Genomic DNA, 27,296 nt, shown 5'->3' with positions numbered 1-27,296 from the left:
TCCGAGCGCACCCCGCAGTTCCACGTCCTTCCCCTCTTCCTCCGCCGCCACCTGCAATGCAGCTCCAGCCCAGCCACGTCCCCGCATGCAGCCAGCAGCCCTGGTCCTGCAAGGACGCAGGGAGGGCACAGCTGCGAGCGCGGTGCAGCAGCTAGTGCTGTGTAATCACCTCTGGGGCTCGAGAGCCAGTCACGGCCGTTATCCCCCGGACAGATGCTGCACAGAGCATCCAGCCCTGCAAAGCGCTGCTGCGAGCAAAGCCCCGACCGATGCTGCACCGCGTCCGGCACTGCCAGGCCCCAGCCATCGGCCGCGGGGCGAGCGGAGCCCCCCCACACCACCACCCAGCATCACACCAACCATCGCAACTCGGCTCCTTCACCGGACCAGACGCAAGGCGAGGTGGCACAGGCGGCTGCGCGTAAATCCCTGCTGACCTCGGAGCAGCCGCGCGGCCGAGGAGAAGCATATCTTGAGGGACTCCTTGGTCTCTCCGGAGGCTGGAGAAGCAGCAGGCCGCTCCAGCGTTCGCAGCCCCGGTGCCAGACTGGGGTATGAGCATCCTTTGGGGATCATGCCTCATGTGCCACACCACGATTATCCCCACTCCAGTGTTTGCTACTGGGCCACCAAGTCTCAGCACAGAGCAGCGGCGCTGCTCACCCACGGGAGAGCAGGGTTTAGAGGTGCTAAGAAACGAGGAGAGGCAGTGACGGCGAGGCCGGGCTCACGGCACAGCCCACCACAGGAAAGAGCGAGGAGGAGACACAGACCCAAACCTGGGATGGCAGTGGTGCTGCTGCATCGCCAGCGTGGCACAGCGAGGAGCCGGCCCGTCACCAGTGCTCCCTGGGACCCTCGTGCTGAAGGGACACTTATCAGGGGACAGAATGAAGACAGATCCTCAACAAAAGGAGTTCCTCCTGCACAGACCCATCCCAGCGGAGGCGCGGAGCCCGAGCGCACCAGCCCGGTGCTCGGCACCCCCCCTCCACGCCCCCTGACCCGCACTGCAGAGCGGCACCGCGCAGCCCCGCAGGGGAGGGGAGAGAACTGGACCGGGGCCACGGGAGCCAGGCATGGCTCCAAAAGGGCCGGGAGCCACGTCCTGGACCAAGGCTTCCACCAACGCCCCAGCCCGCTGAGGGCTACGGCGTGTCTCCAGACAGCGCTCAGAAGAGCGCGCGTGCGCGGCACTGCGTCGGCCCCGCAAGCCCACGGAACAGCAAGCTGCAGGAGATGCCGCCCCAGTCCCGTTTCGTCGCCCGGCACTGCCAGCGCGAAGGCGGCTATCCCAGCCTCCCCGCAGAGACCCCAGCCGCGCGCTGTGCAAGCCAGCCCAGAGCCGCTGCTGCCGCAGCCTCGCCGCTCCAGCCTCCAAACCCCAAACCACTAAACACGACGGCTGCGCTTGCGACGGATGCCACGGAGTCGGGAAATTCAAAGGCCATTGTGCTGCTTTGTGCGAGTTTAAATATAACTCGCAGGCTTCTCAGAGCTGCATTCCTGGAGAAGCGGGCAAGATAAACAAGGCTTCCTGCAGGAACCAAGGACAATGGGGGAATAATTAGCATCGATCCCCAGCGCAGAAACAATGCAGGTAGCAGATATTTTGGACTTTCACACCCTCCCCCTGCCACGTTCAGGAAGAGGCGCCCAGACCGGCGTAACTTGGCCCACAGGCCCCGGCTGAGACACAAACTGTTCAAAAGCAGGGAAGCAATACGTCACCGGAGCGAGGGACTGGCCCAGGGCTTTGCTGCTCCGGGCTTCCTGTGCAAGAGCAGGCTGGATCACGAGGCACGTGTTTTGGAGACATTTTCCCAGCACAAGCGGCTCCAGGCATCACCTGGCTCGCGCTGGGGGCTGTGGACATGCAGGTGACAGGGGTCCCAGCAGGTTTGGGGACGGAGCATGAGCCCGTGCCCCAGCCCTGCTTTGCTTCCAGTGCGGCACAGCCATCAACGCTGTACCGGACCAGCCCGGAGCACACTCGGAGGGAAGCTCCCACGCTGCTGCAGCCCCGCTGCGGACCCCGCTCCTCGCTCTGCGGCCAGGCCAGAGGGCCTGGGGCATCCTCTGCTGCTACAGATACACCCACTTCGTTTCAGAGGGGACAAGTCACGGCCTGTTTTCAGATCACGGCCATTTTTAAACCGCGCTCCTGCACCGGCCCCGTGGGAGTGCTCTGTATGTGAGCCAGATCTCCAGTCCTCCCAGCGCTGAGGATGGCAGAGGGACATCTGCTCCCTGGACGTTTTGCCAGCGCCTTAAACGGGTCATCTGAAGCCTGTCAAGAGGAAACGCTCCTCTTTGAGGTGACTCACAGCCATTAGCATCCCTTTGGAGAGGGCTCTCCAGCCCTCAGTCACTTCTGCACATAAGCATTTCTACCCTTCATCTCAAAAAAAAAAAAAAAAAAAAATTAAAAAAAGCAGCACCAATTAAACGGGCTTGGCTTTCCCCCAGCTGTACTCCACCTAACATTGAGATTATTTTGCCATTGTATTTGCACAGCTTCGCTGCCGGCTCGGAGCCCTCGCCCAGCCAGGCGCCCAGGGAGCCCAGCACCAGCCCCAAGCACCCTGCTACCGGATCTGCAGAGGCACGGCAGCGGGCATGGCACGCGCCCGGCCGCAGCGGCACAGATCTGCTGGCACCTGCCAAACCGCTGACCACCGGAGAGCGAGCTGAGCTGGATGTTTTCGGCTCGGTGCTGCTGTTGCGGCTGTCTGACGCCCACCCACCTGCCAGCGCTAAGCTCTGTTTTCTGCAATGCCAGCTGGGCCGGGTTTCATCGCGCGGCCTGCGGCACTGGCCTGGAAAGACCTGCACCCCGCGTCCAGCGGGGTCTGGCCCAGGCAGCGGGGATGGCTCAGCATCACCGGACAGGCGTGCACAGGCGGAATGCTCCACCAGCAACGCCTCGCTCAGCGTCCCCGGGAGCAGCCCCAGGCTCACCCCCCTGCCACCAAGGAGAAGTTTTCCGATCAAAGTCAGGCTATCAGCAGGACACCAGCAAGGCCTCGCTGCTGCGGGACACCATCCGCCACGTCTCACGGCTCGTGCCAGGATGGGGATTAAACACCGAGCAAGCAAGGCAGGTCCTGAGCGCACACAGCCGGGTTAGAAACCAGCAGCTCACCGAGTCACCTAACAGATCAGATTGCGGAGAAAGACCAGGGCATAACCCTTGAACCCGCTGCTCCACAGCCCAGTGCGGGCTGCGTCCCAGAGCACGCTGAATAATTCTGCAATCCCACCCTATTGCCCAGAGCATCATGACTGCACCGGTTGCCCCCATCGCCCCGGTCCTGGCACAGCAGCCCACGCTCACCGGCCAGCGCAGCTCTGCCACGCGGCATCATCCGGAGCGCTCCTCCCGGCTCCAAGGGGCGATGAGGATAACGCTGCCAGCACGCCGGAGCCACGGATCTCCCTGCCATCCCCTTCAGCTCTCCCTAGATGCAGTTCATGGGATGAAGCAGGTAACTACAAAGGTAATTTCCTCCTGCCATCCCCGCTCCCTCCCTGCCTGCGGGCTGCCGGAGGGAGGCAGAGGATGGATTTTAGCGGCAAGAGGCACAGCACAGACAATACCTGCTATACAACACCGAAGTGATCTTTTAATGATCTGAAAGAAAAAGAAAACGCTTCGTATTTCACATTTGTAATAATCACAGGCACTGCAAGAGGCTCACTGGAGATGGGGTTTTACACACAGAGGCGCCTTTGCCTCCGAGAGCATCCGACTGCCTTGATTCTCTGTGGGAAGCGCCTGCATCTCCGCAGCCGGACGGCAAAGCTCATCGCTGGGGAAGAATAACAAATGCACGCAAATCCCGAGGATGCTAAAGGGAGTAAAGCTCTTTGCAGGTCCCACAGGGACCACACCAGCGGCCAGAGGCTTAAGAAAGTATTGGCAGGAGTGAGAGAGCTTAAAAAAAAAAAAAAAAGCACATCTAAATCAATTCAGGCTGGAAGGCCCCAACCATGGTCTTTGGCAGCCAAGGGCTGGGGTGCTGAGCAGGCTTTCAGGCAGTGGGGAAGAGCCCGAGCCCCCTCTCCTGCCCGCTGTACCCCCCACCAGCAGCGTGGGAGCCGGGTCCTCTCCCGTGGCAGCCCCGGCGTGGCAGAGGACACGGCCACCCCGCGCTCAGGGGAGACGCCAGCGCCGCGGCATCTCGATGGCAGTGACACACGTCACCCTGCCACTGGCGACCCCGCGGACCAGCCCCAGTCACCTCCGGACAAGCAGGGCAGCAAAGTTGCTTGATGATTATTCATTAGAGGAAGCACTGCTAAAGGACTTCAGGAATCAGATAAAAGGGATGAAAAAAGGCTGAAATATTTCATGCCAGAAAAGTGAAAATGTGTCACACATGGAGACGGGGGCAGGAAGGCGACAGCAGCCAAAAAAGTGTCCAGAAGCTGGGCTCCTGCCTTACAAAGCACAGTGAAGTCAAAGACCAGTGCAACAGAAGAAATCCTCCTGGTCCGACCACGAAATGGCCGCAGAGCATTTATCCGAGGCAGCGGTGGGTGCCAGGGAGCGGGGGAGAGCAGCGGAGGGCAGGGAGACGGGATGGGGAGCACGGAGCTGGGGCGGTGAGGCAGGCGGCTCAGGAAGCGGAGGGAAGGACGACGACTTCAAGGGAGAACAGGGAAGCCAGGAAGCATCAGGTCTGGATTCGGGGGCTGAGAAGAAGAATCCCAGAGAGGATAAAGAAGAGGAGCCTGTCCCCAGATGGAGTCAGCCCTCAGTCTATGAGGAAAGAAAAGATTTCTCAAGAGAAAAGCAAGCCTGAGAGGCGAAGCACAGAAAAGCAGGGGCTCAGGAGAACCTGGTCACGGGGCCAGCGCAGAGCCCGGAGGACATCTCCCACCCACCAGCCGCGAAGGAGGAACATGCCCAGCAAGAAGATGACTACGGCCAGGACTGCTCGTCATAGAAGAGGCCCCCAGTCGCGCAGCTCGGCATCCACCACCCGCCTGCGAGACAGAGCCCAGCCGCTCCTCCTTCCTGCAGGCATGCAAACACTTCCAGCACAGGGAGCGGGAGATGGAGGCACCCGCAGCCAGGGAAACCTCCAAGAAAAAAAAAAAAACCCAAACAAAAACCAACAAAAAAGCAGAGCATATTTCTGGGAGGGGAAAAAGCAACGCAGGCAGACAGAGGCACCGGCGGAGAGCGGAGGCCAGGCCCCGGCATGCCCCAAATATACCAGGATGCAACGCGCGAGCCAGAAGAAATCAGGGCGAATTTGCTAAACAAACGCAATCGGGTTTGGCTCATTCTCTGGCACTCCGCCGCGGCTCAGGGTCCTGCGAGCAGAGTTTCGGAGCCGGCTGGGATCCCCGCTCCACGCTCCAGCCCCTGAACGACCCGTTCAGCTCCCGGGGGAGCTGTTTGCAGCCACGAGGAGACAACGCGAGCACGGAAGCAAAGCGACCAACGGAGAAGGCCTTGGCAACACGAGCGCTGCCAAACGAGCTCGCCATGTTTGCAGACAGCCGCCGCGCGTGCAGGCTGCTCCCGGGACATGCTGCCGGAGAACTCAGCAGCTCCCGAGCGCCTGCTTTAAGAACAGATCAGACGCTTTAAGATAAACAGAATGCCTTTACGTGGCCTGAGCCAATATATTGCTGCAACAGTTCCGAGTATCTGGATTTCTTCTGCACCTGGTGCGCCCCACCCCTGTGTCTGGAGCATCCCACCATACGAAAGATGGGCTGAAAGATTAAAATAATTCCTAAATGCAGGAGGCTGTCCATGCTCAGCTCACCCGTAACTGCTGGGAAGAGGATTTTCCCTCCTCCAGCCTGGAAAGCAGGCTGCGAAGCAGGAACGTCTGACATCCGCCCCGCGCTGGCACCCAGCACCCACAGGACCACGCACACCCCCAGAGCCCCTTCTCTCAGCAACACCCCAGCCCTGAGGTGGTTTATTGTTTCCCTCGATCCCTTCCCTCCCCAGCCACAACCCCAGTGGTCTGGATGACCTCTGGACCTAGAGCATCACCTCGCCTTTTCTCCCTGTTTTTCAACAATTGTTCTTCCAACCACACTGCTGACCAACAGCCCCCCACACACGTGCTGGGCTCACAGGGATGGCTCGGCCCCTCCTTCCTCACCCCGGAGGAGGGGGGACCCAGCAACGCTGCCCTAAAACGGAGAGTAATCGACTGTCCCTCCTTCGCCGGGAGCACACCCGCCGGCGCCTCGCTCCCGCTCCGACACGCACCCCTCCAGACAGCAGTCCCCACGATTAATTTCCCTTTAAACAGCTCGGCCACAGGTCCTTCCATTCCTGTCCGGGCTCCACTGGGTCCAAGCAAACCGCTGGAGGGACAGACATCACCTCTGGTAACAGCCGGGCAGACTAACCGACTGACGCCGGCCTCTTGCCACTGAATCCTACAGGATGGCAGCGCACGGCCCTCCGCTCTCCCAGCTTCCGTGTTGCAAGGTGAGCACCGAATCCACCGCATCCCTCCTCCCCGGGGACCACGGGGCACGGCGCTATCCCACCGGGTGCACCACACTCCCAAGGGCTCTCGCGTGAGGACCAGGAAGTCACGGAAACGCCGAGATCCACAGGGACCTCTGGGATGGAGACCCACCCCTGCCTAATTTTAATCAGCCCAGTTATACAGCCAGATTTAGTGGGGTTCTTCTGATGACTGTCCATGAAACACACGCAGCTCGCTCTGCACCTCTCTGAAAAAGCAAGAGCTAATTTATTCCACGTCATCTCTGACTTGCTGCTGAAGGATGCTGCACGGCGGCATTTCAGAGGGGCGCGCGTGTACGCATCTTCTCTTTATTCCCATACAGATCTTCAGCCAGCTTATATTTATTATGCTGTGCTCGAATCCTGCTTCAGGAAGATCTCTGCCTGCTGTCTGAAGTTAATTTTTTCCCCTTCGGTCAACCAACTCAAAATTGGGTTTGCGTATTAAAATGAAATTTAATTTCTAGGCCATTACCCCACTGCGGTCTAGCTCCTGTGTCTGCAAAACGAGGAGTAAACAGACAGACCGAGCAATTATTTTCCCTCTCAGACATGGATTCCAGTTACAAACAAGAGTAATAACATTCTGCAGAGGCACAGAGCCGCTTTCATTTCGAGACCCCACGTCACGTCACGGAGAGCAGGGAAGCCCTGGGACTCCCAACGCATGCCGAGCCGCTCACACGCAGAGCCGGCGCGCAGACCTGCCGCGTGTTCTCTTGCATGGCCTGCAAAAAGCATCTCTTGGATTTTCCCTCAGTTTCTCACTGATGTACCAGGCTTCCTAATATTTCTCCTGTTGGCTCTCCACAAGCTACTGGGTTTTCCTTTTCCCTGCCAAGTAGCGAGTCCAGACAGATATAAAATACAGTTTTGAGATCTGAGAGCTTGCAGCACCCCACTCTGCAACAGCTGCAAAAAAAGAAACAAACAAAAAAACCAAACAAGAAAACAACCCCACACAGCAAGTCTCCTTTCTATTTAGTTCCTCTACTCTTAAATTTTGAGAGAAAAAAAATCCGGGATAATTTTTAATCCACACAGGTGAGAGAAAGCGTTCCCATGCATCCACAGGGCACTCTGGCTGAAGATCGCATTCGAACCAGATTCCATCCGCACCCTCTTCCTTTCGGAGAGCGGAAATTCCACGGGAAATGCCCAAAAGGAAACAACATCGGCTGCCAACACCCAGGCGGGAAGGGCAGGCGTCCGGCTCTCAGGCCAGGTTGCAGCAGGCTACCGAGCACGCTCCTCCGCTTGGACGCATCCCAGTTGGCGCAGTTTTAAATTATAAACACGCTTTTCACCAGGAAACACCCTCTGAATCCCAGATGCCATTTCCACTTCAATTTAAAAGACTCCCCCTGTTCAGCACAGCCCAAAACATGCCTGGGCCACCCCAGGGCAGCCCTGCAGCCGCCGAGCGGGCCAGGCTCTTCCCACGCACCTGGGCGATGGGGGAACGATGGCACCTGCGGCGGGGCAGCGTCCCCTCCCCGCTCCCGGCGGGACGCCGGGGCACACTGGGACAGCCCACGTCCCCTGCAAACACCCCTGCGCAGAAGAAGGAGACATCACGGCAGGAGGGATGGGGGCATATGGCCAGGGCTGGGGCTGGCAGGAGAAGGACAGCTTGGGCCTGGCTGCGATAAGCCCTCCAGGGCAAGAGAGGAGCAGGGCGGCAGAGGGATGTCCCCAGCCCTTCCGACGGAGACACGACAGGTCTGTCTGCTCAGGGAGGAAGCCAGGCCCAGTCAGTGACATGGGGACAAGAGAGCCGCATGCAGGCAGACCGACACCACGGAGCTGAAAGAGAGCAGACAAAAAGTGGTCCCAGCTCGCACGCAGGCGTGCCTCACCCCCGCCCCAGGCCCGGGCGCACCCCGGTCCCGCGGACCAGGCTGGTACCCAGCACAGGGCGACGGGGCGCAGCACGGCCAGTGCAAAGAGCTCCAGCCCACAGGCGAGGGGCAGCTGGGCACACCGAGCTTTTCATCACCAAGCCCCCTCCCCACACCGGGGTGGTCAGCTGAGCCTCAGCTGAGCCAGGGCAAGGATGTCCCGTCCTCGCCGCTGCCCCCCACGCGGGACCCGCTCAGCCCAGGGCCCGGCACTGCCAGAGCGGGCTGGGCCGAGGGCGGCGCAGGGACAGAGCGCGGCAGCGGCAGGGCCTGGCGCTGCCAGCAAATACAATAAGCTGCTTCCTGAGAAAGGCCAGCGTGTCCAGAGGCACAAAAGGAGCCATTCTGCTGCCGGCCGCGCTCCCCAGCCCACTCGGGCTGTAGGAGGGATGGGGGGGGGGGGGGCAGATGCCGACGCCACCGAGCGCGGCACGTCTTGCCGAGGCTGGCAGGGCCCCACCACCTCCACCCCGAAAGCAGGGGCTGCAGCGCACCCGGCTCTGCCGCGGTCACCCCCAAGGACGAGGCAAGCCGCGGGCTCAGGGCGCAGCATTGTCCCCCTCTCCGCACCCAGCAGACCCGTTGGCAAAAAGAGCGAATGTGGTGTTTTCTAGCAGCCATGCGCAGGAAAACAGGAAGGCGGCATGGGATCCGAGGGGCGAGACCCTCGCTCCCCAGCACCGCACGGGCTGCCAGAGCCTGGCCGGCAGCTGCCCTCGCACCGCACAAGGCAGCTTTCAGCCGCCCACAGACGGCCCATTCTCCCTGCTGGTGACCTCCCTGCCCCGGCATTTTTGGGACCCCGGGCTCCACACCGGCAAGCGATCACGCTGGAAGAGGCAGCCAAGGGAGACCAGTCATCAGCTTCCCTGCCGCATCCTCGCGTTAATCGGAGAGGCTGATGGAGTTGCTCACTTGCAAAAGATGATGGCAAAGCCAGGCACTTATTAAGCTGCAACGTGCGCTCGTTTGCCAGGGGAAGAGCATTAAAAACAAGCACAAGAAGGAGCGCAGGTTCAGGCCCTGGCAAGGAGACCAGACCCTGACCCCAAGCCTCCTCGTCCCTCCCACGGATGACGCCCAGAGGAGCATGCCTCTGCAGCCACACACCCTCCCAAAATACTCCCCCAGCTCGCCCCAGAAAGGGGAGCAGCAGCCTCAGAGAGATTCCAAGCCAGCGAAGGTGGGTTCATTATCGGAAGCAGTAACTCCCTCCAGAGGTACAAAATAATCACACTGCTCATCAGCTCTGTTTAAAGAACCGGCTGTGCAGCCTGCAGAGAGTCCTGGCTCCCGCGTCTCCGACAGGACAGCTGAGAGCCACGGTCTCTCCAGCGACCAGCCTCCGGGACGGGACGACTCCCAGAGGTCAGGAGCTGACCTAAGACACAACTGTCTCAACCCTCCCACCCTGCGCTTCAGAGAGTCCAGTGGCCCCAGCCACTGACCGCACAGAAACCACCCAGAGCCAAAATCCAGGGGATTCTGGATGGGAAACCCAAGCGCAGGATTGGGAACATGCCTCCCCATTCCCAAGAGCAGACAATCAAGGGACAAAACAATCCTGATTTTAAAAGTAAGTCACTTATCAGTCTCAAGGATAATCCCATCCCACCTACAAACACACACACACACATTTATATACATACAACACAGACTGTTATCACATCGCCCCCCAAGCTGCACCTGTGCCAGCGAGGCCACTGGAACGCAGCCCACCTGCAAGCACGCACTTCAAGGGAGGGAATTTATCACCCGCCGCAGCTTCATTTCATTTTCTAAAGCAACGTTTACAAAACAGGCAGCGCAACTCCCAGGACTCCGGCTCTATGCACGCACTCCTTTCAGCCGATGCCGCAAAAGCCTCCGCAGGGCACAGACCGGTCTCTAATCGCTCGGGAAGCAGCCAGCACACCCAGGGCTCTGTAGCAACAACACCACCTGCCTGAACCGATGCGACGGCTGCTGTCGCTGACATTCCTGCTTCCTCCCTGTATTCCTATCCCACTCGCTGTCTTTTCCCGGGAGCATCCTCAAGGAACACCACCACCAGCCTCCCTTCCTCCTGCGTCAGGGCTCTGTCAGCCCTTCGTTAGGGGCAAGGGCCAGGCGAGGAGTTGCGAGCGTGCTCCTAGCAGGCGAAACGCAGCAGCGACAGCCACAGCGCAGAGCCCGCGGCACCTGCAGAGGCCGGAGGGCTCTGCCCGCAGCCAGCCACCCGGCACAACCCGAGTGCCGCCGCACACCGCCGCCTCGCTGGAGCGGGGGCCGATGAGGAAGGAAGGGCACCGCTGATCTCATTACAAGGGTCAAGGAGCAGCTGAAGCCCCCAGTCCACCCCGTGCACGCAGCGCGATGGGCTGGCGGCGCTGCCTGGCTTTGCCGGACGCTGCCCGGCAGTGACCTGGCCGCCGCGGCGATGCCAGCCACAAGCCCGCAATGCCCCGGCGCGATGCGCAACACTCCAGCTGTGCCAGCTGCCGGCTTCGGTCTGGCTGCTGCAGCTCCTCAAGCGGAGTCAGTCTCCTTGAAGCTGCCTTCCAACAACAAAGGCTCAGCCGAGGTTTCAGGGCTCGCTCGAGAGCGCAAGGAGGCCTGGGCGAAAGCCAGGCAGGGCAGGCAGAGCCGGAGCCATCAGCACCCTGGCGTGTCAAGACTTGAGGAAATGATGGAGCAACAAGAGCCATTTGCCCGCTCCAGAAACTCCACAACCCGCTCAGCGGAGCGGCCCTTTGCCGCCCGGGCTGCGTTACAACCATCTTCAGCTGCGCACATCAGAGCAATAAAATACGTGGCTGATGTTTTTGGAGGCGAGACACATAAATAAAGCGCGAGGATGAGGAAATTCAGCTCTCGCCTGTCGCTCAGGCGCGTTTTCTACCAGCTCAACAGATTCTCAGCGGCAGCAAAAACACGCTGTGCGTCAAGACTAAACAACATCTGTGAGAACACGGCGACAAAACGCCAGCACAACACCAAGAGACACGGCCCGGCCTCGGGGCGCAGCGGGGCCTCGCACGCAGAGCCCCACCGTGCACCCCGCATCCCCCCGCGCGACGCCCCAGGAGCCCGGTCCCGGGGGACCCCGCTCCCTTCTCGCCAAACTTTACCGGGACCGACGCCGTGCCACGCTGCTGGGAAGGGAAACGGGGGCAGCCGGAAGGCAGCGGCTCCGCAGCGGAGCCAGGAACGGAAAAACGCCGGGACCTCCGCGGCCGCCGCCGCGCTCCGCCCGGGGCCACCGCCGCGGCTGCCGGGAGGGCCGGCTCGGCGTCCCCCCCCCCGCCCGCCGGGCCACGGCCGCGGCTCCCGGGCGGGACGGCGGCGGGCGGCGGCGGGGGCCGAGGCCGGGCCCCCCACCCTCAGACGGTGCCGGTGCGCCCGGCGAACGCGCCGCGCAGCGGGGTGGGGGGGGGCCGGCACCGGGCGCCGGTTCCCGTGAGCGGCGGGAGCCCCCCCGCCCGCCGGGAAGGGCCGCACCGGCGCCCCGCCGCCGGCCTCGGTGACCCCTCCCGCGATGCCGGGACCCGCCGCGCTCCCCCGGGGCCGGTACCTACCAGCGGGCTGCGGCAGCCTCCCCACCGCTGCCCGCTCATCTTGGAGGCGGCGGCGGCGGCGCGGGGGAGACGGCGGCGGCGGCGGGCGGCGGCGGAGCGCGGGGCGGGGGGGGCGGTGCCGCGCGTGCTCCCGCCCCGCCCGCCCCGCCCCACCCCACCCCCCGCCGCAGGTGAGGGCCCTCGGGGACGGGAGCGGGCGCGGGCACGGGCACGGGAGCGCGCCGCGACCCCCGCACCCGCCGGCAGCGTCTCGCCCCGCGTGGGGGAAGAGCCGGCGGTCACGGGCCGGGACCCGCTCCTGTGCCCGGGCCGGGGCTGCGCGCCGCGCGTCCTGCTCGCTTCTCCACGGGCGGACACGGCCCGCACGGCGGGGAGCGGAGGAGGGGGCTTCGCCGCGCGGATCAGCCCCGCCGGGCCACGTCCCGGGGTCCCCGCAGGGCCGCGGGGCGAGGAGACGCCCTTACGTGTAAAGTGCGTGTGCACGCGTGTGCGTGTCACGGCAGTGACATCAAAGGGAAGCAGGGGAGGGGAACCCACGGGTGTCATTTATTCCTCGGTAACGTGGAAACGTGCTGTGCAGGTTAGTTATGTCTGAAGACTGCCCGGAGCGTTAAACGAGCCCTCTTTAAAATAAACATGAGCAACACACACCCGGGCTCCCGGTGCTCCTTGGGTGAGACCAGAGAGGTTTCTGCAGGAGCTGGGGGAGGGTTTGGTGTGCAAGGACCCGTGGCCATCCCTTTTTCTGCTGTGATGCCATTGCCCCTGCACGTGCACACGCTGTGTTTCTACGGTCAGACGTGGCGCACACCGCAGCCGTCACGCTGTGCGTTCCCAGTGGAAAGAGATGGCCGGAGCAGCGGAGGTCGACACCACAGCCACCGCCAGCCTGGTTCTCCCCTAGCTCGGCGCGCGGAGCAGTTACAAATCTGACAGCGGGATAGTTAATACGCGCCATTTACTCCGCATTAAACCCCATCTCCGCTCTTCTGGCAGCAAAACCAGCCGGCACAGCGGTGGCCAAGCCACGTCTTTCATGGCTGTCCTGTCGTTCGTGTCCGTGCAGACAGGGTGAGAAGAGCGCAAACAGCCCAGTACGGCCGATCCTCCTGCGGCTAGGCAGGCAGGGCGCCGGAGCCACCCTCCCGTGCTGCTAGCGGGCCGCAGCCAGGGCGGATTTAGGCTGTGCAGCGCACCCTGCACAGGCGCCTGGGGCGTGGCAGCGAGGGACCCGCAGCCCCCAGACAAGGCACATCAGGCTGCGGGAGGAACGAGGCCGCTAACAAGGGACAGATGGTTGGAGGTGCGGCGAAGCACCCTTCCCGAGGAACGTGGGTGACGACCTGGCTGCACGGGGCTCTGCGCAGCGACTGGGGCTGCCCGGGAGGCTGGTCACTACGCTTGGACGCTAGCTCAGAGACTTGCAGGCTGCTCCCACGGCACGCCCGGGAGGAACGAAGCCTGGACAGCAGGCATCGCACAGCGGTGGCCAGCCAGCATGTCAGGATGTCACGCCAGCTCTGGTGACAGCCTCACCGCAGAGCATCAGCAGGCTGGCAGGGCTGGGGCACAGGGGGCTGGAGCAGCTGCGGGGGTCGGCCCCAGTGCCATTCTCTGCCCACCAGGAATCGGCTGCCGCCGGTGCTCTGGCTCGCCGGCCGAGGAGCAGTGACGGGCACACACGGCTGCGGCTCCGTCTGTAGAACAGATCCGGTGCTGGGACCCACCAGACCACAGCTTAGTGACTTAAGTCTATTTTTTTTTAAGTCCCCCAAACAGTTTTCCTAAGAGATGGCCAGCAGACATCGCAGCTTGATGAGCGCACTCGCAGCTTGATGAGCGCTGAGATTAGCTGGGCCTCTGCCTTAGACGCTGGAGGTGCCGGAGGTGACCTTGGGCAAATATTTACCATCACAGGGGTGTTGTGTGTGTGCATGTGTTCAAAACACAGGAGGGATCAGGTTCAAACGGCGCTGTAATAGAGCAAGCAGGGCAGCGGGAGGGTAGAGCCCTTTAGTTAATGTGCTAACCACTCCGGAGTGAGTCACGCTCACCGGGGTGGGGAGATCTCCGTCTGCCCACGGAGGAGGCCTGGAGGGGCAACGCTCCACAGCCCTCCCAGGAGGAGCCGAGCGTTTGGAGCAGGGACTGCCCTGGGTTTTGGAAGGTGCAGCTACGAGCATGTTGCAGGGACTGAGGGGATGGCGATTATCCTGCCCAAGGCGTTAGCATCCGTGTTTCACAAACGGGGAATGGAGGCGCTCGAGTTGTACCGCGTGCCTGGGATGCCTGTTGAATAAATAACACCGGGTTCTGAAGCAGGATTCCCCCTCGAAAATTTGTTCTCCCAGTGGAAAGCAAAAAAATCCTTCTGAATCTCTCTTCCTGCTTCTTCCAAAGAGCAGGCGGGCAGCGGTAGAGGCGAGCAGGGATGGATTAATTCCCGAGAAGAATTGCTTCTCGTTTTCTTTTTATATTTCGATGACTTCATTTTTCCAGCTTTCATTAGCACCTCCTTTATCTCCAGCTCTTCCCCAAAGGCATTCAGTGCCTGCTTCTCCTCGCTGCCGCTCCCGGTCCGCTGATGGGAAGTGGATGCTTTGCACCACCTCATGTTGAGGCCTGGAATTTCAGAGCCTGATCCCATCTCCAGCTCTCTCCCACGGTGAGCTCTCAGGGGCCTCACCTGCCCCAAAACGAGCTCTTCTGGCTCAGCACCCGCTCACCCAGCGCCGAGGCACAGTTGCGGCATCATGCGCCTTGGCCAGCTTCCTCCTTCGATGCCCTCCTGCAGAAGCTGAGCCCCCCCGCAGCATCCGAGCGCCGATTTCCAGTTTCCTGATTTCACTGCGCTCTCAAGCGCCTGGCGCATCTCTCCTCCGCGCACAGAGCAGCCCTCGGTGCCTCCTCGATCCAGCCCAGCTCTGAGGAGCGCCGAAGGGCAGGATTCTGCACCCCCTTGTCTGTGAGCAATCCCCTCCTTCCGCCTCCCCTGGGACTCCGGGTAGGGGAATTCTCGCCTGGGTAAGGAGCCGGGGTTCAACAGGCGAGGAGCGCTGGCCAGGTTTCAAGCCATCGTCTGGCCGCCTCCGTACTTCAGCTGCTTGCTCGCGCTCCCCTTACACCGCAGTTCAGCCATCCCAGTTAGTTGCTGGTAAAGCAGCTTTCCTCAAGGCAAACGCGAGCATTAGCAAATCCAGCCCTCACCGATGAGGAACTCTCTTGGGAGAGCCCTTCCCTCTCCTCTCCCGAGGAAGAGGAGGCCTCCAGGAGGAAGACGAGGCACCGCAGGGCAGAGCCTAGGGCGTTCCCATAGCAAGGGAGCGGGAGCAGCCCCTCGGTTTGGCTCTGTGCTGCTGGGGAGCGGCAGTGGGGTGGGACAAGGTGCTGAGATGAGACACCCCTTACCTGGGAGCTGGCACGGGAGAGGGGAGACGTGGAACTGGGAGCTGGAGGGAAGCAGGAAACTCCCCACAACATCTGCAAGAGCTGCTCCTCGAAGAGCTTTTGAAGCTGTTGGGCAGGGGGCTGGTGGGTGTGGATGCGGTGCATCCGCAGGATGGATGCGCCGAGCGTCCGCTGCTGAAATGGAAAAATGCCTGATGGCTACAGGTGGAGGGAAACAACAAAGCGAGAGGGGCTGGACAGAGTGCCGCCCTGGAGAAGGGGGTTTGTCTCCCCAGCCACGGCAGAACTCCAATTTGGAAGGGGCCGCTCCCCTACTGCTCGTTCTCCGAGTGCCCGCGTTGCGCAGCGTGACCGGGGCTGTCAGCAGCTCCGCTCACATGATGTCCTGTCTCGCCAAGCATGGCAGCAGCAGAAAACGGACCCTGAGTTCCTCTGGTGGGGTTTGCAGGGGGATCACGCGCTGTCCCTGCTCCTCCCCGGTCTCTGCGGGCCGTGGGTCCCAACTTTCAGATATTCATGTTGGAAAAACATTCATTACGCTTAGGTAAGCTGCAAGCTCCGGGGGAAGCACACATGAAGACATCTGTAATTTTGCATTCAGCACAGCATTTCACTGGAGCTCGAGAAAAACCCGGTTAGGGCCGCGTTTTGGAGAGCAAATAGGGCTGCTGCATGAAAACCCCAACCGCAGGGTACAGCGAGAAAACTGCCAAGCATCGTGTAGTTAAAGAGTACCCCGGCACGCATATGCATGAGGGGAACCGGTGTAGGTGGAACGCTTTGCTTTGCTTCCCAGTGTGCACAAGCTGATTCTTGGGAACGTGCTTTGGAGACGGGTAGAACAGCCCCCATCTAGCACTGGCACCAAGGAAACAGGTACAGGAGCGTGCTGGGGTGCACAGCGGGCGCTGCGGAAGGGCCCAGCAAAGGGACATCTCCTCAGGCAGCTGGAGCGGGCTCTGCAGCTGCTGGACATCCAAAGCTGCGTGCGAGGCAGCCCCCCGACTCATGAGCCCTAGCGCAGGCACGCAGGGAAAGCCAGGCCACGTGCTGCGCCTGCGTTCCCAGCTCTGCGCCAAGCACAGCTCAGGCTGCCGGCGCCCGGCTCCCGCAGCATGTCACGCCGGCTCCTGGGATGCTGCAGCGTAACCTCCACACCCTGCAAACGAGAAACTCTCCTGCAGCAGCCGGAACAGCCTTCCCGTCCCATCAGCACAAGACCCTGGCCCTGCCACGCTGTGGGAAACGTTCCCACACATCCCAGTTCAGGGATCGCACACGTTAGGAGCAGCCCTGTAGAATCAGCTCCCACCTCTCACTTTCCTTTCCTCACGTGTCAACAGGTAACACGTTTCCCACTGCTGGCTTTACACCCCAGCGTTAAACTCACTTAGGAATTAAGGAAAGCAAATACGCGTTTAGTAAGACCTGGGTCAGGCTTATAGCCAGAATAAAAGTGGCAGGTTGTTCCAGAGCACTCGATGCTCCGCCAGCTGATATTCCACGCACAGACCCGCCGCAACACAGCTGTAAATCCCCCTGGGTCTGCCCAGCACCCTCAGCCAGCAATTTCTCCCCCGTGCTCACGCCTGGTCAGCTGGATGGCGAGCAGAGCGAACAGCGCTAAGCTGAAGGGAACTTCAGGAGAAAGGAATCCCAGCAGATCTCCTGGAGCTCAAAGGAATGCCTTTGGGCAGGAGCCCGTATCTGTGCGTGGCGCAGACAGGGCTGTCCTGCGCCTGCTGCCCGCCAGCAGAAAATAAGCCATATTCCTGAACAGGAATATGAGCTAACAGAGCTAACCGACTTCGTTAGCAAGGTAGAGGAGGGAGCAGAAGGCTCGCTGAGGTCATTTACTATGTTAGGATGTGAAATCAGAGGCCATTGCAAAAGGCAGTGTGGACGCGGAGGTCGCTGCGGGGGATTGCCGTGGGCTGGCGTCCCAGGGTTTCTTCCCAAGAGGTTGTCCGAGGCCGGCCGGCGCGGGGAGGAGCGGAGCCCGTGGTGAAGCTCAGATCTCTATCTGGGGAGCGGGAAGGCGCTGCGAGCAGGCAGGCCTGCCGGGGAGGCGGCCAGTCCTTGCAACAGACAGAGCCTCTCATGTGGCTGAAAACCGGGGGAAAGCTGGACACAGACCTGGAACGGGAGGCTGGTCCTTCTCCAGCCGGGAGAGCGGCCAACAGCCTTTGGAGAGCCCAGAGAGAGTGAAACTGGCACTCTGATCCCACCGCGGCGAGCTAGGCGGATGAGATTTGGGCTGACACACGGCAGAAAATAACAAAATGCAAATCAGAGCGAGAAAAGTTCATCTCAGAAATAATGTGATATGCTGCTGTTCAGCAAGAGGCAAATGGGAGAGGCAGTGATGCTGAAAGAAGCAGAAGCACAATAGCGGAGTCTGCAGCACAGGGTGACACGGAAAATGATGGGTGCTGCCAGGACGGTGCTCACCCGGCAGCGCAAGAGCGCGTGCGGAGGCGATGGTCCCTCCACCGTGGCCATGAGGGGACTGGGGGGACCCTGCCTGCACGGAATTGCAGCAGGGAAGGTAACAAGGCTGGAAGGAGGCGAAGGATGAGCAAAGCAGGAGCGCGGGAGACACAGGCATGGCTCCAGAGGGAATGCTTTAACCAGAGTTAATCCGTGCCATTCCTCTGAACGGTGCCGGAGGACTTGTCTGCAAACCCTCCAAGTGCCAGTGATTCGGCACTGGCAGAGCCGTGCAACCGTCCTGCGCTGAGCTCCTCACCCTCCTCCCTCCGTAGCTGAGTGCAAGAGTTTGGAGGAGCTCGCTAGTCACCGGTGGCTGCTTTCCCAGACACCCTGCAACACCAGAGACCCTTCAGATGGTGGGGACAAGGCTTTGCCAGGACACTCTAGAGAGGTCTTGTCTAAAGGCAAATGGGGTGATATAAGGTAATGAGTAAGCTGATAAAGAGAACTGAAATAATTAATGGCAGCCACCATGCTAATGAAATGGGTTTTGCCACCTCTCTTCTCAAGCGCTGGTTCAAGCCTGGTCAGTAATATTCCCGGGTGCACAGTCAGCACGGCGCTGAGCGGGATCAAAACCAGCTTGGGCTGAGTCTAGGTTCGCTGGGGTGTCTTCTAGGGTCTGTCTTCCCTTGCCATTTCCGCCTCCCTTCCAGGGTTTTGTCCCACTCCCGTTCTCATAGCACTTATCTTGTAGCTAAACAGCTTCGATAGTTCCCACCTTGTTCCAGAGTTCTGGTTTTCACCCAATTGCCAGATGCGTGCAGCTCCCGTACCCGCGGTTTCTCTGTCGGCTTTGGTGGAGGGGCCGTTAGGACCAGAGGTGGGGGGTGCGGAGGAGGAGGGCGCATGGAGGATGCCACGCTGCTGAAATCCCTCCTGGGTGGTACGGCACTGTGCACGTGTGCATCCTCCCTGTGCGCAGGGAGGCTGGGACAGCCAAGCAGCACCCGGACAAGAGCTGAAACAACGCAGAGGGGCTTACGAGAAGGCATGAGACTCCAAAATCTCAGCCGCTCCCCAAAGCTGAGGTTATGGGTGACTTCAGTCCAGCCCACGGAAACCTGCGTGGGGAGCTGATGCTGGATGGGAACAGATTCTTTCATCTAATACAGGTCTAACAGGAGAGCAGAGCTGCGAGTTTCACCCAGAAATTCAGATGAGCAATACAACGCACACTGCTTGTTACGAGGGCGATTAGCTATTCAAACAATTTACTGAGGGATGTGGTGGAACCTCCATTACCAGAGGTTTGAAAGCCAGCCAGATCGCGCTCCTCTCCCAGTTAAATGGGAGCCAAAGCAGGGCCGGTCTGTGCGATGGAGCGCCCGGGTCATCCCCGCTGCCTTCGGACCCTGGGAACGGTTGGTGCTCTGTTCAGCTGACAGGGCAAAACAAAAATATTTTTAACTTGGACAGAGATAAAAGGTTAAAACTTCACATCTAAGAGCTCTGAAGTATTGCTATTGAGGTGGTTTATCTCCCTGGTTTTGTGAGAGGCTCCTGCTAGACGAAACCAGTGTGTGGCTATCCAAGGATCTCAGTCTCCAGCCAGCCCAAATTCCTGCAGAGCGGGGGGCTGTCTCACTCTCTTGGGTTTTTTTTCAAGCCCCAGTTCCTGAAGCCAGGGGAGTATTTTCATACCTCGCCTTCTACTAAGTCAGGCCAGTATCCAGCCTTCCCAGTAGCTCACAGACAATCACAAAGAGAACGTGGAGATGAGTTGTTAAAGAGAAAAATGACCCAAATCCAGGCAGCCGCCGGCCGCCCTGAGCGTCGGCGGGCAGCAACGGCACCGCGGCCGAGCTCCGCTGGCTGGAGGCGCGAGCCGGCACCGGCAGCCTTCAGCTCGTCCAGGCATGGTCCAGAGTGGCACTGCCAGGCGTGCGTGAAGGGGAGGACGGCCGGACAGCGCGGTGACGCTGCCCGCAGAGCCCTGCTGACGGCAAGACGGTGGAGGAAGGAAGCCGGTGCTGATTTGAGGAAAGCGGCGTTTCCACAGGCGCGCTGGTGCCGGTCGTAGCCCGGGATTTGGGGAGACGCTTTGCGGGTCACGGGACCTGCTGTTTGAGAAGTTGCTCTCGCTCTCATGCAGCTGATTTTTGTAATTGCACCTCACAGGGAGAAGGGAGGTGTGCTCCTTACCAGGCACATCCATTTCGATGGGTTCAGCTTCGCTGCGAGAACGAGCAATCACAAATCACAGCCTACAAGGACCATTACAGAACTCTTCTGGTTCAGGTATTTTTTTCCCTTTGTCAGTGAAAGAGCACTTCTAAAGAACTATCAGCCAGCCAAGAGTTACCCTTTGGGGAGCACGTGGCTTGACAGGGAGGGAAAAGGAAATCGGTATTTCCAAGGTATTTTCTCCCTGGGAAGGATGGTCCCTAACTGCACGGTGTAACAGCTTCCCACGGCAGGCAGCTGCCGCGAAGGCGCCTGGATGCAGCCCTGGCAGATGGTGCAGTAGCTCGGGTGGGCTTTTTCAACTTTACATCCACGCGTGAAGGTTTACAGGCTTGAGATACCGTTTCCAGGAACTCAGGAGGAAGGGGGAGTTTGCTTACGGTGCGGGACGCTGTTTCCCCAGGCAGGACCTGTCAGAAGAGGCTCTCTGGGGTCTGTTTCCCAGGCAGGATCCCGCTGAGACCAGCCCCTCTTTGGTTCCTGCCAGCCAGGGTGGGATCGGGCGATGCCAGGCCCTTTCCTGGGAGAGGGGCAGCTCTCCTGCACCGCTGCGCATCGCCGTGAGGGTGTCTGAAGTGGGACCCAGACACCATTCCCCGTGTTCAAGTCAGCCCCACAGACTTGTCCAAAGCCCGAACAATGCCCAGTCAATCTGGGAATCTAAAGAGGAGCAGAAACAGCCCAGATTTTTTTTTTTTTCCCTTTTTTTTTTGCCTCCCTACAGTGGAAAGCAAAGCTCCTCTGGGCAACCAGATCTGCTGTCAGCATCCACACCCGGGACACAGCGGCTGGCGCGGCTCTGCAGGAACCAGGAACTGAAACTTTCTGGAGGCCTGATGGGGCACAAAAGCCCCTTCCACCCCGGCGGCGTGGAAGTCGGCAATAACGTCACACTGCTGCCACGTTGTGATGAGAGGGCCAGAGCTCAGCGTTCCCACTGACTCACTCCCCCGGCTGCGGACGGCTCCCGAGTCCCTCCAAATTTAGCTAGATTTGTGGTGGTTTGTTTTTTTTTTTTCTCCCAAATCCTTCATCAAATAACTTCTGCAGATAATTATGAGTTTGTTGCTCATTTATTAGCACTAGGCTGTAATTATTGGCATCCAGATGATTTGCTGCACAGATCATGTGGTGGTGAGTAGGTCAGATGAGTACAAGGCTCACAATTAGGATTTCAAAGCGCGTTTTCCCGGGAAGCCTGCAATGCATCCTTAAGCTCTGCCGTGTTGTCAACAGTGCGTTACTGGGAAAGCAGGGGCAGGCCAGTTGAATTTGAGCAGAAGTGTGGAGAAGCTTTATAGATAATTGTGCTCCTGTTTTGCCCAGTGCTAGCCGCAGCAGCGCAGGTGCCAGGACTCTGTTCTGCGTGTCCCAGGTGTGATGCGACGGAGTCCCTGTGCGTCAGTGTGAGGACTCTCCTGCCTCCAGCCGGTGCCTTCTCCAGGGCGTTTTGCTCTGTAGTGGCTGGACCCAGCACGTAAACGGCAGCGCAAAGGCACTTAGGGAAGGCTTTTCTCCTGTAAAGTCACCATGTCCAGGACACAGGGAGCAGGTCCTTTTGGCAGCGGTTGCAAGAGGAACAGTTCTCCTTATGGCTCTGTTTCAACACCGTGATTGCCACGGGGAGCGTGTTTTGCTGCGGTGACACACCATGCCGCTCACCCAGGGAAAACCGAGAGCTGACAGGACTCTGTGTATGGCAGTTAAACCTCAGCCTCCCCTTCCCCGGCCGGTGTCCGTGGCGGGAGCCTCGTGCCGTGGCATGTCCCCCGGGCGTTGGCTGCTGCAGTGCCAGCGGATGCAGGACGCTGCCGGTGGGAGCTGAATGGGACCCCCTCCTTATCCTGGGGGTGGGCAATGCCATCTGCCCTGCACTCCAGGGAGGAAGCTGACGGCTGAGCCAGCCGGCCTCTGCTCCTGGTCTCTCCCAGGACCGGAGCGGAAGAGGGACTCTCTCACAGCCTGTATCTGCAGAACCAAAGCAGGCTGTGGGCTGGCTTTGAAGCTCGGGCTTATCTCCCTTTTCTGCACCCCGTGGGGGAGCTGGGCGTCCCACGTATCCCAGACCAGAGGCTGTGTGAGGGGAAGCAAGGGGGGAGCTTACAGGGGTGGACAGGCTGGCTCTGCGTGGGGCGAGCCAGCCTGAGCTCCAGCAGCTCCTGGGCCCAGAAACTGCCTCACCCTGCAGCCCACGCGGAGTTTCACTCCCTGGAAGCCATCCCCACAGCTGGCCACAGCCACTGCGGCACCTCCGATCCCCCATGCAGCCTGCTCCCGCTGCGGTGAGCCCTGCGCGCCCATTTCCCTCCCAACACTTTGCTCTGGTTGTGCCGGGGGCGGGATGTGGGGTTCAGAGGGCCCCGAGTAGCCCCACGCCGTAAACAACCCTGGCCCCACTTTGCCTCCAGCCGTGCTGGATGTGGCCTCCTGAAGGGCGCATCACCCCCTGTGATGGGAAATTAAGAGCAAACCACACGTCCCGGTGTAGAAGCCGACTTCAGTGCCTGTGCCTCGCCAGGGCTCATCACCCTGCCTGCACAGCGGCATCCTCCTCCTCCTCCTCCCCTCTGTGCAGAGGATGCTCTGCAGCCGCGTGTCCAGAAGGCACCACACGTGACCGCATCAGTTGCTCTGCTGCGTCATGGTCTCCTCTTGCCCATGGCACAGCAAGGAGCCGTGCCCCATTTTGGATGACGTGCCTTGAGCAGTCAAAGTGCTTTGTCCAAAATCCTCCACACCTCGGAGTCCCAGAGGGCAGCAATGAGATCCCCTGAGGGGACCCAGCCCGTACAGAAACCAGGAGCGATGCCACAAGACCGGCTGTGCGCACAACAGCTCAGAGCAGCCAGCAACCATCTGCTGTTCCCGTGCCAACCACGCGCAGCCCCTGGGTTCCTGGCAGACTGCGGGCATTCCCACGGCACAGCCCAGCCCGGCTCCTTCGTGGGCACCCGCCTGCAGCGGGGCGCTTGCCACCTGGCATGCCACCGCATCCCCAGCGCTCCTCCGGCAGAGCCTGGAAGGGCTCGCGGGGAGACGTGATGGATTTCCACCCCCTCCCCCCCCCAATTCAGCATCCCCGTTTCCAAGTGGCTGCTGCCTTGCAGGGGGAAACACTCTTCTGGACACATTTCACAGGGTTGGGGCATTCTGCTTTCAGCTTTTCATCCCAATTTCTGGTTTTAGACATGAACCAACAAGCCAGAGAGAACAGCACCCGCACGCATGCACACATGTGTCTGCCTGGATGGCAGTGCCCAAAGCGAGCAACCACAAGTGTTTAACTCCTTACTTCCAGTGCTTAAAAACAACGATGGGGAGCAGCGGGTGCTGGGAGCAATGCGAAGCTCCTGCCAACAGCCAGGTGCTAGAGGGCAAAGCCACCACGCAGGCTGCTCCGCACCAGACCAGGAGCACGGCTGGATTTGCCGGTGTGCGCAGCGAGCGCTGCAGGACCCGCACGCCTGTGTCCAGAGCGCCGAACGCTGCTCTGCTGGGACTCGCAGGTCTGTCCCTGCATCAGTGTCCCAAGAGGCAAAAGGCTCCAGACTGATTTTCTGCAAGTTTTGCAGACAGGTTTTCAGTTGCCCTTTGATCAAACCACAATTTTAGGCCAACACCATCCTCCAAGGGAATGCGAAAGGGGCGTAAAACGAGCCCACTCACAGCTCGGAGAGCTATCGCCGTGCGTCCCCACGCTGGCTGTGCCTGAAGAGCCCTTGGAAGGGAGGAACACAGCTGCTGCCTTCACACTAACTCCGGCGTGCCAGGATGGCAGAGATCCCGCCAGTCCAGCGTCGCACACAGAACAGGATCACAGCCGCTGCCGGCCTGCGGCAGCTGCTCTACATGGGGCGCTACAGTCGGCAAATCCCAGTCTGGTTGAGGCCGTCACTAACCACAAACAATTACGTAAGTCAGAGTTAACACCATTAAAAAGAGAAAACGTTTACCTGTCTCGGCGAGCAGCTGGGGAGGAGGGAGGCTGGGGGAGCTGGGAGGCACGCGTGGTCTGCGAGCCTGGGCTGCGGGGTCCGGCGGCGGTGTCCTGGCTGCGTCCCGCGGTCCCGCCGTCAGCCCTCGAGGGACAATGCACGGAGACGTCTGCGCTGACAGCCCCGTCAAAAATAGGAACCTGCCAAGAAAAGAAACAGGAGGATTGTCAGCCCGCCGGGGTGCCTCCGGGAATCTCCCATTAGTGGCTTTAAAAGACGCGTGTCGTTTGTTCCTCCCGGTCTCTCTGCTTCACACTTCTCTCTTGGAAAGAGCTGAAGCCTTCCTGGGCTGACATTCCTGCAAAGATCCCCTTCCTGCTCCTCAGCGTTACAGCTTATCTGTCTGTACAAATTCCTAGCGCCTAACCTGATTTTTTTAGCATCGTATTTATGGTTTCCTAATTAGGGGAAGAGTCGTTGCAGAGAAGAACAAACAGATCCAGATCGGGGAAAGTTGTTGTCCTGGGGGTGCGCGGCGGGTGAATTCATCAGACTGGAATGCCCAGAGTGAAACGCTCTCAGAAACCCTTCGCTCTCAGAAACCCTTCGCGTGGGACTCGGGGGAGCCCCCCCCACACCAGGCAGGCATCTGCTCTGCAAAGGGCAGGATTCTCGCTTTGCAAAGTTACCTGGAGAGGCGTTCTGTCTGCAGCCCTGGCACACGGGCCGTGTCCCAGCTGGTACCGACCCTGCCGTCAGGTGCCTGCGCACAGAGAAACGCCGAGCACCTCTCACACTGCCTGCCCAGGCTGGGTTTTAAGGAAAAAAAGCTGCAATGCCAGGAGTAAAACCGTGCTAAATCCCTGTGACGCTCAGCAAGCTGGCAATGCTCAAAGCCACCGCTGCTCCACCTTCTGTGGGAGACCCACCGACCTGTCCGTGTGCCGCGGGGCCAGCTGGCCACCGGTCCCTTTGGTCACATCACTCCGGGGAACAATCGGCTCTTCTCTTTGAGGTGGCCACTGGCCAGACCATGGGAAAAGCACCCAGGGTGCTGTTACTCTCTGGGGCCAGCGCTCTCAGGCCACTTTTGGGTCTGGGGTCTGCCGGATTGGCGTTCCATGGCTGGGATCGGCTGCGGAGCAACAGCTCTGTCGTGGTTTAGCCCCACTCAGCAGCTAAAATACCACCCAGTTCCCCCTCACTGCCCCCCCCAGGGGGATGGGGAGGAGAATCAGGAAAGAAAGAAAGGCAAAACTCGACAGTTGGAACAAAAACAGTTTAACAAAACAGCAGAGAAAAAGAAAACAGATAGAAAACAAAACCAGTCACAGAACACACTTGGGCACATAATTCCCAGTGCAGTAACTCACCGGGGATCCTGGTGCCCAGCTCCCTCCCCAGCAGCCAAACCTGCCCCCCAGCCCCAGCCCCACTTTATTCCCTGAGCAGGGGGGCAGGTGGCACGGAGCAGCCCTGGGCTCGTTTGGGTGAACGGTCCCAGCTGTGTGCCCAGCCCCGGGGCCACCAGCCCCAGCTGCCCCCCAGCCCGGTCACAGTTAACCCTGTCCTCGCCAGAAACGGGACAAACTCAAAGGCAGGCAGGTTTTGTCTCTGCTGTGAAGCCCGCAAGGTGTGGTACAGCACGTTCTCTGAAGGGACGCGTGGAAGCTGTGCTGGGGCGCGGGCAGAAGCGCTGCCCATGCGGCGGGGGACGAGCATCTGGCGCGAGGGGACAGTCACGGGCTGCGTCCTGGCAGATCTGAGAGACGGGGGAACTACAGGCCCCCAGGAGCCCAGACAAGCAGGTTCTGTGCCCACTGATTTTGATTTCTAAAATAACCGATTTGAGGCATTGTGCTCTTCACCCTCAGCATCGCAGTAGATGCAGGGGCTCAGGGGCGAATGAGCGCATAAAGACACCAGTTCCCACCCGAAGTATCTCAGTTTCTCTGGCTGCAGATGCACGCAGAATATATTCCCTGTATTTTTCACCAAATACAAAATCCTGTGCAAAGGGAGCCGAGCGACTCAGCCTGGCACCCTATCACTGCTTTTCTGTCCTGCTGCTCTCCCCCGTGCAGGGAAGTGGCTGCGTTCCCGCTGCCCCATGTCCCAGTGGAAAAAGGGAGCGTGAGGCGCCTGAAGCAGAAGTGGGACCAGGACGTGGGCATCTTACATCTCCCGCCCGTGTGCCTTAGCCACCAGCCTGGCCCTGGCTGATGGATAAAGCACGGTGGAGCTGGAGGTGCTGGTCCCGCGCGAAGGCACGTGGGGCAGCCGCGCACCAGGGCCGATGCCGCAGGCGGGGGCTGATGGCGGCAGGGCACGCTCTGCAGACAGCTCGTTTATCTGGTGGCAAGAGGCTTGGATGCTACTTGGGGACTTTTAGCAAATCATGTCTCTTCCAAACACTTCAATTCCCCTGCTGTAAAACAGCGATAATGATGTTTACGTACCTTGTAAAACTCCTCATCCACGGGGATGAAAGTGCGAGGCAGCAGCATTTCTCCAGCCCTTGTTCGTGGCTGGAGATATTTCTCCTTTACGACTCAGTTAGCTCCCCCTCTCTCTGCTCGGGTTCCCAGGTGACACCTTACAGCATTGACTCCCCTGTTTACTTCTCTTTTCATGGTACGGGAGTGACCAGGGCTCTCAGCATCTGGAGCGAGTGGTGCTGCCGTTTGCAAAAAGCACCTTGGCGTTAGGATGAGCTGAACCAGACACCAGTTTTCATCCGGTCTCATTCGGTGTGCTTGGCCCGGCGATGTGCTTGCTCCCTGTGGTCAGCACAGGGACACGTGCTTTCTCAGCACGTTGGACGAGGCCCTGCTGCGAGAGGCAACAGGAGCTGATGCTCCCACCGCCCTGGTCCTGCCGGTGCGGCAGCGGGGGGTGCGCGGGGGAAGCTCCCTGGGTTTGCAGAGCAGGCTCCCGCGCTCACCGGCACAGCCAGGCACTCGCTCCAGGTGGGATGCGCGGATGCCAGACACGCCAAGCCCTCAACCTTTTCACTCCGTGTTAGTGTGATGGTGCCCTTGCGGGATGCACCTCTCCAACGGTGCGCAGCTCTGAGGGACACTGAGCCCAGACAAAACCTGCCTTCTTGAGCCCTTCCCCTCCCACACCGGGAACGGGGCAGAGAGCAGCCCCTCACGGAGGTGAGGAGGGTTCGGGGACACGGGGTGACGATCCCCGATGCACATGAGGCTGTCGCCGCGCCCTGTTCCCCAGTTAGCAGATCCCCTTGCGAGGGTGCGCGGGCTGCGGGGGGACAGCAGGTCCCCCTGTGGCTGCTCCA

The 27,296-nt window shown here is 60.3% G+C and overlaps 1 protein-coding gene across 2 annotated transcripts in view; it reads right to left on the bottom strand.

The window, feature by feature from the left end:
- The window catches only part of MID2 (midline 2), an 89,001-nt gene extending 64,238 nt beyond the window's left edge, over positions 1-24,763 (bottom strand). The window contains exons 1-2 of one of the 2 annotated variants that reach the window (XM_086756692.1): positions 24,685-24,763; positions 24,014-24,195 (exon numbers count right to left, since the gene is read on the bottom strand). The gene's annotated coding sequence lies outside the window, so the exon portion shown is untranslated. Of the gene's footprint in view, positions 1-11,972; positions 12,072-24,013; positions 24,196-24,684 lie in introns of those variants that run through there. The other variant, XM_086756691.1, reaches the window with a different exon arrangement.
- Positions 24,764-27,296: the final 2,533 nt, after the last annotated feature.

This window comes from Chlamydotis macqueenii, chromosome 11 (genome assembly GCF_036417535.1).
Source record: "Chlamydotis macqueenii isolate bChlMac1 chromosome 11, bChlMac1.mat, whole genome shotgun sequence".
Classification (NCBI taxonomy): domain Eukaryota; kingdom Metazoa; phylum Chordata; class Aves; order Otidiformes; family Otididae; genus Chlamydotis; species Chlamydotis macqueenii.
This window is presented reverse-complemented; position numbering and strand designations above follow the sequence as displayed.